The sequence below is a fragment of the Suncus etruscus genome, chromosome 13 (genome assembly GCF_024139225.1).
Source record: "Suncus etruscus isolate mSunEtr1 chromosome 13, mSunEtr1.pri.cur, whole genome shotgun sequence".
Lineage (NCBI taxonomy): Eukaryota > Metazoa > Chordata > Mammalia > Eulipotyphla > Soricidae > Suncus > Suncus etruscus.
Window position 1 is genome coordinate 43,350,395 of NC_064860.1, and position 16,167 is coordinate 43,366,561.

Consider the following 16,167-nt stretch of genomic DNA (forward strand, 5'->3'; position numbering starts at 1 on the left):
CCCCTCGTGGAAGCTATTTTTAGTCTGGTACGTGTGTACATATCTGTGTGTGTGTATGTGTGTGTGTGTGCGCGCGCGTGCGCGCGCGCGTGTTCTAACACAGCAGGGCCCTGAGTCACATCACTGTCTTCATCATGGTTTCGTGAGAACTGCAGATGAGAAAAACCCAATTCCTGGGAGAGGGGAGAGAATAAGGAAAAGGTGTTGTGTATGTAAATATTTTTGGGATTATTATTGGGATTTACTCTTGGCTCTATGCTCAGGAATCACTCCTGGCAGGCTTGGGGAACCATATAAGATGCTGGGGATCAATTCCGGGTCAGCCTCGTATAGGGCAAATGCCCTCCCACTATGCTATGACTCGGGCTCCAAAAATCAGGTAGCTTCAGGCATTAGCAAAGGCTGGAGTGAGAATCCAGTCACCACCTCTCCTGAATACACTCTGCTCTGGCCATTTCAAGACAACAGTTGGGAAAAATCTTTCTATATCAGCACCAAAGAGAACTTTTAACTATATCTCCCCTCACCACACACATCTTTTATGTATATTTTTCTTTATCATTTAAAATTTTATTTTACTGTAACCATTGTGATTTACGAAGTCCCTCATTGTAAGGTGAACCTAGCTAAAACCCTAAACAAAGATGTTCCCCAACTTCCTCTTCCCAGCAACTTTTTCCTTTGATATGTATAAGCCAAATGGATAATTACTTTTGTATCTGACTCACTTCCCCTCCTGATATTGGGAATTGATTTGAATAAAGAAAGCAATCCTGGCTTTGGGCTCAGCAGAAGAAGCACATGCCAGAGAGAGGCTGTGAAGGGGAAAGCAGACTAACTCCAAAAAATAGCCTTTGCTGACTGGCTTGGTATTATTTCTCCGCCACTACCCTGCTTCATCAGACCCTTCCGCCTAAGGGGTTAGAAATACAGCGTCTGGGGCGGTCTCACCACTCGTGGATTTTTATTTGACACTTCATAGTTGGGTTTCAGACAAACAATGAATCAGGGCCAATCCCACCACCTGTGTCCACCTCCCTCCACCGATGTTCCCCAAGTGCATCCCATACCACCATCCCAGCACCCCAACCTGCCAGTATAAGAGGCCCATTTTAAGTTTAGATTGTTAAAGTCTGGATCTCTGAATTTCACTGGTGTTGCCTTTGGCTTGGAAATTTAGTTCTGTCCTTTTTTAACATTACCCATGTGTAGCAGGACAGCCCCTGAAGAGGTTGACTGATGGAGGGATGGAGAATGAGGCCCTTTTCTTCCAGCTCGGAGCACGCGTCTGCCACCCTGTCTAGCCCACGGTTCTGAGGTGAAACGGCGGGTAAACAGCTCGCAGACAATCAGGCTCGTGGAAATATTTGCTTTATTCGGATGGACAAAACTGAAGTCCAAAGACTCAGATTCAGTTCCAGCCAGCAAAAAGCTCTCGCCTTCCACAGACCCTTGCTCTTATAGTCCAGAGTCAGGTCCCACCCAATGGTGGGATCAGATACCAACCAATGGTGGAAGCAGAATCAGGTCCTACCCTAGGGTGGGGGCAGAATGCCAGGTCACACCCTAGGGTAGGGCACAATCACCTAATCAGATTAGGGTGAGCAACATAGTAATCCCCCAAAATATTTACATACACAACAATTCCCCCTTTTGTTTTTAGTAAACAAACAATATTGTCTACAATTATTAAAAGAAAAATTAGTCACTAATAAAAGAGCGGCTGTTTGCATAAGCGCATCACAGGAAAATGTAAAGAAAAACTTCTAACCTAAGCACAGGGTGTCTAAAACCAGAAACATGTATCAAGGAATCAACTACAAGCTCCTGACAAGATAAATCTAAGATGTACATAGATCTTTCGAAGAGACACCAGAAAGGTTGTGTAGCAGGCAAGGAGAAGCACCTTTTCTTTATTTGTTGTTGTTGTTGTTGGTTTTTGGGTCACACCTGGCAGTGCTCAGGAGTTACTCCTGACTCCACGTTCAGAAATCGCTCCTGGCAGATACCGGCATTTGAACCAATGACCTTCTGCATGAAAGGCCAACGCCTCACCTCCATGCTATATCTCCAGCTCCATTTTCATTCAAGTTCAGGTAGACCAGAAAGCCCATCTTTGAGGGCATTGAACTAGGCCTTTATTTCAGAAGAAGAGGCTCATACACCCTCTGCACAGTGGGGAGCCACCGCAATGATGATCAATAGGTATCTGAACTTAGTCCAAGTTCTTAATCCAGTCTGAAGTCCATAAGATGTCTGAAATTGATGTCGACTATTTATAGATGGGAGCTTAAGTCACAAACCAAAACAAAATGTTTAAGGCAGAGACCCTCCCTGTGTAAATAAACAACTTGAGGGCCCATCCAAAATGGATGGAACCTTCTATAAACCTAGTATTTTGCCTATGATGCGCCTACGCAAAAAACCCTGAGAACAGACAAAAATATCATTTGGGAAATTATAGACAATAATATATAACTCACAAACCTAAAGTCAAGAAAGCAAAACCTTAATGTAATACAACATCGATTCCTAATATTAAAAACTAAAATAGAAAAACATTAATTACGATAGTCAAAAGAAGTGTAGTACCAAACATAACTTCAAAGGATTACAGTTATAGGAAAAACAACAGATGTAATTTCTACAGAGTTCAATACCAATCTGTAAATATGAGGGGTCTGGAACTCCAAAAGGACCGGCAGAAGACACTTGATGGGTCTGGAAAAGCGGGTTGAAGCCTTGTACAGGAGATAACATCAAGCTGAATGAAGAAGGAAGGCCAGTACAGTCATCCATGTGTCGGGGCATCCCCAAGCGTTACATCATTACATCATAAGTTGGTTGGGCTTCTGTATTTCCTTTGGGATCGGTGCAATCTTGGGGTAGCCATTGTAGAAACGGTCAACAATAGCATTTTGTATGTGGATGGAAAACCAGAAATTCAGATAGCACAGTTTAACTGGGATCCAGAGACTGTGGGTCTTGTCCATGGATCTTTTCTCTGGAGTTACATTGTGACACAAATCCCAGGTGGCTTCATTTCCAACAAGTTTGCAGCATATATGGTGTAAAACTCCAACAGTCATGGATTTCTTCTTCCCGCCGAGATCACGAAGCTTGTAGTTGTGGGTGAAGGAGATGGGTTGCACATGTGAAATCCTGAAAATTAAAATGTTAAGGACTAGGAAGAGAGAAGGACGGATAAGGAAGACTAATTTGGGGAAGATAAAATTAGGAAAAAGGAAACTATATACAAAATATGCAGAACAGACAGACACTAAACAAGACATACACACACAGACTTCACAAAAAATATGGCCATAACACTCACTCATACTAAAAAATATTTGTTGGAAAGGATCCAAAATAGAGCAAAAGAAAAGAGAATTCAGCTGAATCAACTAAAAGCTCCTTAAAATGTAATAGCCGGAATTGTTTAGATAAATCATTTCAAATTCACAAAAAAAAAAATTTTTTTTTTTTTTTATGGTTTGGCCTAGCAGATCTGAAAGAGAATTTCATGCATAATACAAACATGGACAACTCTACTATACGTGTATATCAGTATATATACAAAGTTATTGTATAACAGTAACTTTATGATAATCAATCATAGGCAAGAAGCACTGTGAAGAAAGTCCACCTAAAATTATCATTATGTAAGCGTCTTAAAACCTAAATTGAGGGAAATAAAGCAATGATGTTAAAATAAAAAGAGTGAAAGTCGTTAAATGAGTATACCTAGAAAGAAAAACTACATTAATATGATGAGAAATTTCTCTTTCAGGTGAACCTTGACTAAATTAATTTGTAAAATTTCATGATTAACTGAGACCTAGAGCAATAATGAAATTAAGACATAAATCCATCCTACAAGGAAACACATTGGGGATTCATGATTTTCAATCTATATTCATTGATCATGCCTGTGGAAAGAATCCTAGAGCATTAATAGCAACTGATAAGGAAGTAAAATGATTATCTGGTGTTCATTGTAGATCTCTAAGAAGTATAAAACAGGATGTATGCTGCTGTGGATTTCACCAATGTATTAGGGACTTTTTTGATCTTCTTGTCATCAAAATTTATCCAGTGTTGTTTTGCAGCAATTTTACAGTATGAAGTACAGTGTCCATAGTGAACTTTACCATAATGGTTTGACACCGATGATAAGTTGTATTTCTTAATCTTGCTTTTATTCTCTGAAGTGAATTCCTCTAAATTGAGGTCTTCTAAAGGAAAATCTACATAAGTATGCAATTTTTTTATTTGTTTGCCATCAAAAGCAAAACGTTTCAAGTGTATTATAAGTACTGGTGGCAGTTTCCATAAATACGTTTTCTTTGAAAAATCCCTTCTATTTTTGCAACTGTTGCACAGAACTTTGTTGTCATTTCTTAATTCTTCTTCTTTAAAAAATTCAGAGAGGCATTCCTGTAATGTACATTTATCTGTAGATGTAACAGCCAAAGACAAATGAACAAATGTCTCATAAACCTCAGACTTTTGGTGGCAAGTGAGACACTGGAGTATAGATTTGAATTGTCCTTGAAAGAGATCATAAATAATAGATTTATGAGCCTTTTGGTGTTCTGGACTAAATTGTTCATAATTTTCATTTCCCATGAGATGTGTAGTTTTGTCTGTCATTAGATTTACAGTAAGCAAGTCCTGATGTAATCCCTCTATTAGGAACATCAGTAGTTCGTGAGGATCCTGCTGATTGTGTCCAGCAAACTGGTCATTAAGTAAACCAATTGTTACTTTGAAGCTTTCAGGGTTAATATATCTATGAAATCCATTTCCCATGGTTTTGATGAGCCGACCAAATTCTTCGGCTAATTTACCTTCATGCCCCATCAGATTTTTCTTGTTAATATCCTTTTTATAATGATCTTTATAAAAATACTGAGTTAAGTCTGAAATATTATACAAGCACTGCAATATTGAGTTCATGTAGCAAGAGTTTCCTATATTTTGGAGCCCAGTTAAGACAGGTTCCTGTCTTTCCTTTTGCATCTCGGAGTGTAAGGGTTTATCACTACCATCAGTCTCACTCATTGTATGGTGTGTGACAGCTAAATCGTTCCCTGCCCCAGAGACCTTAGTAATATTACTGCTGTTAGTGTCTGAAGTATTCTGTTTTTTCTCTGAAGGGGAGTTTGTAGTCTGAACCTGATCATTTGTGCTAGCCCGATTTCTAACAAGACGTAATGGAACCCAAAATTTCTTGGGAGGGTCATCATTTATAGAAACATAGGCATAACCCCTTCCTCTTAGGAGAAGATAGCCAGCTATCCATTTTTCATCCTCCTTGATCCAAATAGGTTTATGGGTTGTTTCTTGTCTCTGAATATCTTCTTTAAAATGTCTTTCCGCTGCAGTGTAGCTTTCCCCTTGGGGTAAGTTAAAGTAATTTAGTGTGATAAGAGTCAAAGATAGCAAATCCGTTGGTGGTAAACCTCTTTTTCTATTTTTTTGCAATTGAGTTTTTAAGGTTCTGTGAGTCCTTTCTACAATGGCCTGTCCCCTACAATTGTAAGGAATTCCTCTGAGATGTCTTATCTGCCATTCCTTACAAAAAAATTCAAAAGTTTTGCTAACATAGGCTGGCCCATTATCAGTTTTTATAGAATATGGAATACCCATCACAGAGAAACATTGTAAAAGAAAACTACAAGCAGCCTTAGATTTTTGAGAAGACATGGGAATTGCCCACATAAACCGAGAATAAGTGTCCACCACAACATGAAGATAAGGTTTCCTTGGAAATAAATCTGTTTGAGTTATATCCATTTGCCAAAGTTCGTTAGACTGTAAGCCTCTTGGGTTTGCTCCTGCTATGTGAGTCTTTTTTGTTAACGGTGCACATACGTTGCAGTTTTCTACGATTTCTCTAGCTTGCCTCCATGGAATTTGGTAATTCACATGTAAACGGCGAGCATTTGTGTGTAGGGCTGAATGTTCCTCTACAGGTGATTTAAATATAGGCATTGCTAGCAAGTCAGCAGTTTTATTTCCTTGAGCCATCGGTCCTGGAAGACCTGAGTGGGCTCTAATATGTGTGATGAAGATGGGCTCAGTTCGTTTTTGAAGAAGCTGCTGTAATTGTTTAAGTAAGTCCTGTATGATCGGGTTATTAGCATTAAGGGATGCAGTGGCTATCACATGACATAAATTTACCACATACAAAGAATCAGAAACTATATTCATGGCTTCAGATACATTTTCTAATAGGTAAATTAACGTTGCTAATTCAACTTTCTGTGCAGATTTATATTTGGTATCTATGGTCATATTAATATTGTCTCCGGTTATTCCTCCTTTTCTATTTTGGGATCCATCGATGTAAAAACCTTGGCATTGGGAATAGGGGAATCCCGAACAATTGAAGAAATAACAAACTGAGTTTTCTTTAAAAAGTCCCAAGTTTTTCCTGCTCGATAATGGGAGGATATTTCTCCTGTGAAATGTGAGAGGGCCCTTTGTAGAGATTCATTAAGAGGCAATATTGACTCAATTTTCTTCTTTGGTATTGGCAAAACTATTATATCTGGGTCAAAACCTAGTAAAGATATAGATCTGAGTCTTGCCTTGATAATAATCTCTGAAATCAGTTGCAAGTAGGGGACAACTGAGTGAGGCTGTTTGTTATGTAAATACACCCATTCCAAAGGTCCTGACTGTTGCATCAAGGCCCCTGTGGGGGTTTCTATAGTAGGGAAAATTAACAGTAATACCTTTTCTCCTGGGATGAATCTTGAGAGAAACGATTTTTGTAATCTGCTCAAGAAGATGTCCAATTCATTTTTTGCAGCTGTTGTTAAATTTCTCGGGCTATCTAAAGCAGGGTCACCCTCCAACGTTTTAAACAGATTAGATAACTCTGCATTTGGGATTCCTAGTGCAGGGCGGAGCCAATTTACGTCACCTAAAAGTCTCTGAAAATCATTAAGCGTTCTGAGGTTTTCTTTTTTGATAGAAAATTTTTGTGGACGTATAGACGTCCGGTCCAAAATAAAACCCAAATATTGATACGGTGGCATTATCTGTATTTTTTCTAAAGCTATTTTCAGTCCTGATGTTTGTAAACAGTCAGTAACATAAGAGTATAATTCCTGTAAATCTGTTTCGTTGTTCATTGTGAGCAAGATATCATCTGTATAATGAAATATCATGGCTTGAGGAAATTTTTCACGAGCAGGGCTCAAAACCTTATCTACAAAAAACTGACACATGGTTGGGGAATTCAGCATGCCTTGGGGGAGAACAGTCCATTGGAAACGTCTGCAGGGATGGGTATTATTGAGAGAAGGAACTGAGAATGCAAAACGTTTTTTATCATCTGGGTGGATAGGAATATGGTAGAAGCAGTCTTTCAGATCAATTATAATTAGTGGCCATTCCTTTGGAATAACTACAGGTGATGGTAAACCAGTCTGCAATTTGCCCATAGGTATCATGGATAAATTTATAGCTCTAAGATCCATCAAAAGTCTCCATTTACCGGATTTCTTTTTTATAGTGAATATAGGTGAATTCCATTGAGAAAAAGATGGTTCAATATGTCCTAAACTTAGCTGTTCATCCACTAATTCTGTCAGCACCTTTAATTTATCAGTTTTAAGGGGCCACTGACCTGTCCAAATTGGTTCATCAGATTTCCATTTTATTTTTATTGGTGCTGGTGTTTTTACGGTAGTGGCCCCCACTAAAAATTTTGGGTTTTTAAATCAAAAGAAGGTTCGGGCTCTTCTGGAGCTAATGGGATGTGGAATTCTGCTTTCCACTGTTTGTGTAGGTCACGGCCCCACAGGGATGGTGAAAATGGGCCCACGTGAGGTCTGATTATTGCTTTTTGATTTTCTGGGCCGTAAAATAGTATAGTCCTCGTACTCAACAGACAGGAACTCAGGCCTCCTATTCCTTCTAGGGAATACGGGATTTCCTGAAGAGGCCAATTTTCTGGCCATTCTTTATCAGAAATTACGGTAACCTGAGCACCCGTATCTATCATTCCATCAAAGGGTTTGCCTTCCAAGTGAAGTTTGATCATTGGGTGTTCATCTTTACATTTAGTAACCAGAGCCACGATTGGGTTTTGAGCAGCACCCGGATCTGTGCTTCCAAAACCTCCAATTCTAGTCTTATCTGAAGTCCCAAATTTGACATAAGGCACTATTACTATCTGGGCAATCGCTTCTCCTTTTTTAAAGGTCCATGTAACTGGTACAGTAATAACTACAATGATTTCTCCCATGGAATCTGAGTCAATGACACCAGTGATTACTGATATACCCTTTATGTTGAGGGAACTTCTGCCAAGGATCAAACCCATGGTATCTGGGGGTGGCGGGCCTACAATGCCAGTTTCTAACATGTAAGGGCATGCTCCTGGGTAAATTGTAATGTCCTCTGGGCATAATATGTCTAATCCGGCACTCCCTGAAGTAGAGTGGATTAATTCCCTTATCGTGATGAATTTTCTTGGGCTGGGCTTGGAAGGATTATTGTCTGTGAACTTTGCCCCTGATTTGGAAGGGCCTGGGGGGAGGCCCTGTAGGCGTTTCCCTGCATCTTGTATGTGTGTTCTTGGGGAGCTGAATTTATAAGGAGACGACAATTTCTTTTGATATGTCCCTGTTTTCCACAATGGTAGCAGGTGATTTGCCTCCTGGGGACTGTGTTAAAACCTCTACTTAGGTTATTATTAATGAGGTTTCTGGATCTGCAATCTTTCGCCCAGTGGCGACCCCTTTTGCATTTTGGGCAAAGACCTGGTTTCCGGAAAGTGTTCTGTCCCCGAGGGGAGTAAGACATTGTTCCCTTGGTAACTGGGAAGGTTTGTACTGAGTCTGAATGGGGTGGGGGTTGGGGTTCCACATAGACATTCCGGCAGGCATAAAGGTAATCATTCAGATCTGACTTTTCATTTAATGTATTCAATACTAATCTACAGGCTGAATTTGCATTATGATAGGCCACAGATTTTACTAGGAAGTTTCTTATCTCCTCATCTTCGACTTGTAACTTCAGAGCATCTTTAATCTTACCTACAAACTCTGCAAATGACTCATAAGGCCCTTGGGTAATTTTTAAAGTTTCCTCTACCAATGCTGTTAGAATCAATTTTTTCCCATGCTGACAATGCAATCTCCCTGATTAAATTTAAGATTTCCTTAGGTAAAGCTGCTTGTGTCTGAATATTTGCAAATTGATTTTCTGCCATCAATAATTCATACGATAGAGTAACACCTGCCACTTGCTTTTTCATACCATCCGGACTATATAATTTAGCTTTTACGCCTTCTGAATAGTACATTTCCCATTCAGTTCGCTGTTTAGACGACAGGCATATTTCAGCGATTCTTTTAAAATCATACAAAGTCCAAGATGAGTTATGACTCCAAAGTCTTAATAACTCCACACTGTATGGCGATTTTGGCCCATTTTCTTTACATGATCTTTTAAACCGATCTAATTCTTCCATCTGATAGGGTACATAGTTAGAAACATTTACCCCGTCTATAGGGGATAAGGCCTGATTAGCAAAATTACTCTGAATAGAGCTCTGAGACCGAGCATGTGGTTCATTTTTTGAATCTGCTCTGCTCTGCGATTCAATTTTGTGACTAGAAGGGGGCATACTTCATGGAGTTAGCACTGGAGGTAGAACATTATCTGAGTCACTACTGTCAAGCAATTCACTATAATCAGGCTTAACATTCTGAGTTGTTTTTCTTCCAGCAAAAATTTCTATATTGTTGATGGTGGGGCTGGATTCGTCAGCCTGCACCTTGGTCTGAGTTTTCGTCAGATAACTTTCCTTATTATCTATACTGGTTTTAGCCTCACCATTTCTACACTTTCTATTTCCTAAATAGAAATAACAGCAAATAACTATGCTCATAATAATAACGTTAGTCAACACAGAAATTCCACAAACTATGATGGCTAGAGACACTACACTTTTCATTTGAAATATAGACCACAACCATCCAACTGCAGTGATTGTCCTTAGATCAAAACCAATTAGTTTTAAACAAAATGGAATGATCCACTTGTATACTAGAGCACCAATGCGTAAGACTAAGGGTGGTAAAATCCACATGACTAACCACAGAAACCATTTGATGGTCAGCATAGGAAATTTCCAATGAAATATTTCACTTACAGTTCTGAGGGTCCAGGGTTCAGGTCCCTGTCCGGGCGTCATTATGTAGCAGGACAGCCCCTGAAGAGGTTGACTGATGGAGGGATGGAGAATGAGGCCCTTTTCTTCCAGCTCGGAGCACGCGTCTGCCACCCTGTCTAGCCCACGGTTCTGAGGTGAAACGGCGGGTAAACAGCTCGCAGACAATCAGGCTCGTGGAAATATTTGCTTTATTCGGATGGACAAAACTGAAGTCCAAAGACTCAGATTCAGTTCCAGCCAGCAAAAAGCTCTCGCCTTCCACAGACCCTTGCTCTTATAGTCCAGAGTCAGGTCCCACCCAATGGTGGGATCAGATACCAACCAATGGTGGAAGCAGAATCAGGTCCTACCCTAGGGTGGGGGCAGAATGCCAGGTCACACCCTAGGGTAGGGCACAATCACCTAATCAGATTAGGGTGAGCAACATAGTAATCCCCCAAAATATTTACATACACAACACCCATGCATCTCTGACCACTAATTTTTTTCTTTTTTGCAAGGCTTGAGAGGGTCTCACATGTGGCTGAGCTCAGGGCTTGTTCTGCACTCAAGGATCCCTCCTGGCAGGAGTGTGGGGGACCCTACATGGTGATGAGGATCAGCTTGGCCTTGATCAAGTGCAAAGCAAGTGCTTGAATCCCTGTGCTGTGTCTCGACCTCACGCCCGCTCTGAAAAAGCAGCTGCAAGGGGCCAGAGCAACAGCACAGCGGTAGGGCATTTGCCTTGCACGCGGCTGACCTGGGATGGACCCAGATTCGATTCCAGGCATCCCATATGGTTCCCCAAACCTGCCAGAAGCGACTTCTGAGCGCATAGCCAAGAGTAACCCCTGAGCGTCACCAGGTGTGGCCTAAAAACAAAAAAGAAAACGAAAAGGGTAATTTCTTGCTCAGTAATTCCTTGCAGACATGCAGCATTCTTCATGTGTGCCAATTCGACATCGGGAACGCTGACTCACCAGTGGGAAAGCATGTCAGTCAGGGTTACCACAGGGCCAAGAAACCCCAGTTAAACTGTTGGGGAGAAAATCCTGAAATCAGCCCAAGGGTGAAGCCAAGCAGGGAGAAGAGTGGAGTACCAGGATGGAGTGACATGGGCACTGTGATCTCCCTGGGCTGGAAAAAGGGGACTCCATCTAGGTCATGACACTGCAGGGAAGAGGTCTTATGTCTCTCCCTTCTCTTCCTTGGTCTCCCTTCTCTTCCTGGAGTTACCTCTGAGCATTCACTCCAGGGTTTAGCCCCAAAATGAAAGAACAAACAACCCAAACCTGCCAGTCACTATTAAAAGAAAGAGAAGATATAAGGAAGTGGTAAAATATTCTGTCTCTGTAATTCTGTAATTTCAATAGAAACCACAGACGATATCACACTGTTTCTGGGGGTGGGGTGGGGTCTCTATCAATTTCCCAGGTGCGTCCAAATTTGGAAATGTATACTTCCCTGCAGATGACCATCAAGCTCTTAGGTTGGGGGTAGAAGGATTTGTCTGCATCTGCTCTGAGGGTCACCCCTGGAGGTGCTTTAAGGATGATATTTGTATACTGGGATGACTGGGAGGAAAGCTCCTTCCCCCTGTGCTGTCTCTCCAGGCATTTGATTTCTTTCTTTCTTTTCTTTTCTTCCTTTCTTTCTTTCCTTCTTTCCTTCTTTCCTTCCTTCTCTTCTCTTCTCTTCTCTTCTCTTCTCTTCTCTTCTCTTCTCTCCTCTCCTCTCCTCTTCTCTTCTCTCTCTCTCTCTCTCTCTCTCTCTCTCTCTCTCTCTCTCTCTCTCTCTCTTTCTTTCTTTCTTTCTTTCTTTCGCTTTTGAGTCACACCCAGCAGTGCTCAGGGGTTACTCCTGGCTCTATGCTCAGAAATCGCTCCTGGCAGGCACGGAGGACTATATGGGATCCAGGGATTTGAACCCTCGTCCTTTTGCATGCAAGGCAAACACCTTACCACCATGCTATCTCTCTGGCCCCAGGCCTTTGATTTCTAAGAATTTCAGCTTCCTCCCCGCAAAAAAAAAAAAAAAAAAAAGAAGTACGGGATGACAGAGCAATTTGCCTTAAACATGGATGACCCAGGTTCGATGCCCATAGGCTCTCTGAGTACAGACCAGGAGTAAGCGTTGAATATCCCAAAACTAAAAAAAAGAAAAAGTGTCAAGAGAAAGAGACAGAGAACAACAGGGAAGGAGCTTATCTTAACACACTGTGGGTTCAGTCCTCAGCACTGCCCATAGTCACTTGGGAGTGATCCCTGAGTAGAGTGAGTCAGGATAAACCCTTGAGCACAGCTGGGCATGACCCAACAACAAAACCCATCTTTAGTTTCCTATGCTTTTTGTAAGTCTCTTATTGGCAGTGAGACTGAGCAGATTTGGGGGGGGGGGGGAAGTTCACACCGGGGGCTCTCAGGGGCTACTTCTGATTCTGTGCTCAGAAATTGCTCTTGGCAGGCTCGGGGGACCATATGGGATGCCCAGGATGGAACCCAGGTCTGTCCCAGGTCAGCCATGTGCAAGGCAAACGCCCCACCAGTGTGCTATCGCTTTGGTCCCAAAGACTGAGCAGATGTTTTGTTTTGTTTTGGGCCACACCTGGTGACACTCTGGGGCTACTCCTAGCTCTGTGTTCCAAGGAGCTCCTGGCAGGCTCGGGGGACCATATGGGATGCCAGAATTCGAACTGGGGTCTGTCCTGTGTTGGCTGCGTGCAAGGCAAATGCCTTACTGCTGTGCTATCTCTCTGGCCCCCTAAATGTTTTCTTACTAAACATACTTCCTCTGGTTCGCAAAAGAGTTTTTCCATTTTGGTGGGCTACACCTGAAAGTCCTTGTGGGGAACCACATTGTGCTAGGGACTACACTAAGGGCTCGTCCATGCTATCACCTCAGGCCACAGGTGAATCTAAGTATGAAGGGAAGTGGCTTTTGAATGGTGACAGAAACAAACAACTCCCACCACCCACCCCCAAAACAAACTTTCTGTTTTTAATCACATGGAAGTTTCTGGCTTAAGGGGTTGTTTTCCCTCTTAGCCTTGGCAGTTTCACTCAGCCTTGCCCCCACTCCAAGGTGAGGAAAGACTTCTTCAAGAATGTTAAGGAGCCCTGCTCTCTCCTCTCCCCCTCTCTCTCTCCTCTCTCCCTGTCTCTCTCTCTCTCTCTCTCTCTCTCTCTTTCTCTCTCTCTCTCTCTCTCTCTCTCTCTCTCTCTCATTATTTGCTGGAAATGAGATAACTTGGTTCTCTATCAGCAAACACTCACATGCACACAACTTATACATGTACATGCAGACACACCTGAAAATATTTGCACATGTGTACACACAGTTACAGAATTTATGTCATTTTTTTAAGCTTTTGTTTTGTTTGTTGTTGTTGGGGGATCACGTCCAGCAGCACCCAGGGGTTACTCCTGGCTCTGAACTCAAAGAATCACTCCTGGCAGGCTCGGGGACCATATGAGAAGCTGGGGATCAAACCCAGGTCAGTTGCATGCAAGGTAAATGCCATCCCTGCTGCACTATCACTCTAGCCCCTACCACTGTGTCTGTTCTTCTCTTCAGCACCTCTTTTTTTTTTTTTTTTTTTTTTTTTTTGTGTTTTTTTTTGGGTCACACCCGGCAGTGCTCAGGGGTTACTCCTGGCTCCATGCTCAGAAATTGCTCCTGGCAGGCACAGGGGACCATATGGGACGCTGGGATTCGAACCGATGACCTCTTGCATGAAAGGCAAACGCTTTACCTCCATGCTATCTCTCCAGCCCCTTTTTTTTTTTTTTTTTTTTTTTTTTTTTTTTTTGTGGAATTTGGACTTGTCTTTATTGAGGGTACAGGATGTCACCCAAATGTCCTTTTTAGTCTTCCTGAGATTGTTTTTGTGAATTTTTTTTCCTTTGGCACCTCTTTTCTTTTGTTTGTTCTTTGGGGTCACACCCGGCGGTGCTCAGGGGTTACTCCTGGCTGTCTGCTTAGAAATAGCTCCTGGCAGGCACGGGGGACCATATGGGACACCGGGATTCGAACCAACCACCTTTGGTCCTGGATTGGCTGCTTGCAAGGCAAACACCGTTGTGCTATCTCTCAGGCCCGTTTTTTCTTTCTTTTTTTTTTTGTTTTTTTTTTTGTTTTTTTTGTTTGCCTTCGGCACCTCTTAATGGCTAGCACAAGCCTAGCAAGCAATGAATGATGAATGGACTGGATTCCACAATGACACAAACACAATGCCAGTCATCCCTCCTTGAAAATGAACAAAAACACCGAAAGAAAAAGCCAAAAGCACCAATTATCCTCCCAATCTGCTACTGGTAACATCTTGGCTAGCTAGCTCTAGCTTATTTTTCCAGTTGTTGTCTTCTATTGTCAAACTTCTTCCATGGACTCAAAAAAGATAGAGGCAGGAGAGATAGCACAGCATGTGGACACTGGCCTTGCACACAGCTGACCCAGGTTTGATCTGACACCCTATATGGTGCCCTGCGCTCTGCCAGGAGTGATCCCTGAATCAGGAGTAAGTCCTGACATAATTTTTTTTTAGTTTTGGGCCACACATGGTGATGCTCAGGGGTTACTCCTGGTTATGAGCTCAGTAATCGCTCCTGGCTTGGGGGACCATATGGGATGCCGGAGATTGAATCAGGTCTGCCCTGGGTCAGCCGTATGCAAGGCAAACACCCTACTGCTACACCATCACTCCGGTGATGTCCTTTTTAAAAAGAGACACAAGAAAAAAAAAGAAAAAAAGAAAAAAAAAGGGACACAAGAAAGATAAATCCTGGTACATCAACATTTTCATCATTAATGTGATGTGATCATAATCCCAGAAGCCTTTCTAGGTGTTAAAATCAATCTGTTTCTACCTCTCTCTGTCTCTGTGTGTCTATCTCTGTCTCTGTCTGTCTTTCACACATACACACACACACAGTATTTCTGTCTGAATATAATTTTGCTAAAAAAAACAATGACCTCACTGCTAAAGGAATTGTTGGCATCGAAATTATTTCTCCTCATAATAAAACATTGGTTCCTGTTAGCTCTGAAGACAACCAATAAATAAATAAGTTTAGCTAGAGAGTTGATAGTACAAGGAGAGGGGCAGGAAAAGATCCCAATCATCTGAATACAGGCACCCGTTGGAATGCCCTACAGACAGGAGTCTTGTGTTCAGTCTTTTATCTGGCCCCTCTCCAGGAGGAAAGCAATCATCAGAGATTTTACTTTAGCTTCTCCTTTCATCTCATGTCAGTTTTTGAAATGTAAAGACCCAATTAGGCTTGATTAGTATTAGACAAGTAACTGCCTATTGGAGACTGTCCTTCATTCCATGTTGACTGTCCCTAAACAATAAATATCTTTTGCAGAGGACAGTCAGGGCTCTCAGTCTACAAGACTGGGAGCACTCTGGCTACTTTTCTCTATTATGTCTGTCTTGCTTTCTTTAATCCTCATGGCTCCCCTGCTTTAGGTCCATTCACTGAGGGTTGGATGCTAGAAAATTCCTAAGAGATCTGCCATATAGTTTTCCTTAAAAAGAAAAGAAATCTAAGCGATGGTGTAGGAGGAAAGCATCTGCCTTACACACAGCCTATCCATGTGAGGTCTGTGTCACAGGGCATTTAAACAGCACCACTCTAAGCCTCCTGGGAACCTCAGAGGAGACACAAAGAGGCCTTCTATCACTCACTCACTCACTCACTCACACACACACACACACCACAGGAGACACAAAGAGGCCTTCTATCACTCACACACACACACACACACACACACACACCAGTAGGAACCTGTAGTAACATAAGCTCATATCATAATCTTTAAACTTGTTCACTGGTCTGTATTGGCAATTTTTCCTGACCCAAATAGTGACTTCAAGGCATATTTTACTCACTGGTTTATTGAGATCAGCTATAGTTTAGATACCCTGATCTCAGTCATAGTCATATATTTTTTTTTCAGTTTTGGGACCACACCCAGCGTCGCTCAGG

The 16,167-nt window shown here is 41.9% G+C and overlaps 1 protein-coding gene across 1 annotated transcript in view; it reads right to left on the bottom strand.

Annotated features, from left to right (window-relative positions):
- Positions 1 to 16,167, bottom strand: part of IFNAR2 (interferon alpha and beta receptor subunit 2) — a 44,450-nt gene that overhangs the window by 23,821 nt on the left and 4,462 nt on the right. The gene's annotated exons all lie outside the window — the stretch shown is intronic.